The sequence below is a fragment of the Nylanderia fulva genome, unplaced genomic scaffold (genome assembly GCF_048542155.1).
Source record: "Nylanderia fulva isolate GAGA-0341 unplaced genomic scaffold, ASM4854215v1 Scaffold48, whole genome shotgun sequence".
NCBI lineage: Eukaryota > Metazoa > Arthropoda > Insecta > Hymenoptera > Formicidae > Nylanderia > Nylanderia fulva.
In genome coordinates, this window is record NW_028190565.1 from 1,237,493 (window position 1) to 1,238,040 (window position 548).

Here is a 548-nt window from a genome sequence, read left to right on the forward strand (position 1 = left end):
GTTGGGAGTGGGGGAGGCGAGTCGAACCGAAGTGAGCCGAAGTGAACCGAAGGGAGTCGAGGTGAGACGCGCGGTTCACCATGAACGTGTCAAATGTGTAGATGGGAGTATCAGCTCTTTTTCAGTATCTGTTATCGATTCGAGATAATAAAGAGAATTTTTGGTATCGAACGATTAACATCGTTCGATATCGAGCGCGTAAACGATTTAATAAACAATTTCAGATTAAAGGATTTTAAAGAATTACGATTATATATAAAGAAATGAAATCTTTTATCTCAATTTTATATTAATTTTGGTTTCGAAACTTGATTAATTTAACATATACGTAGAATTGAAAAAAAATCGATTAATTAAGTTTTAAGATAGAGCTATATTTACTTGTTGGAAAATAGATCTTTTTTGAATACACGAAAGAGCGTTTGAAAATGAATACTCGTTTCAAATGTGGATACTGTCTCGTGAAAAAACTATATAAAATCTAGTAACTTTTCGCGAAATTGTCAACCATGATTCGGAGTAATATATGTGTATATATATATATATTG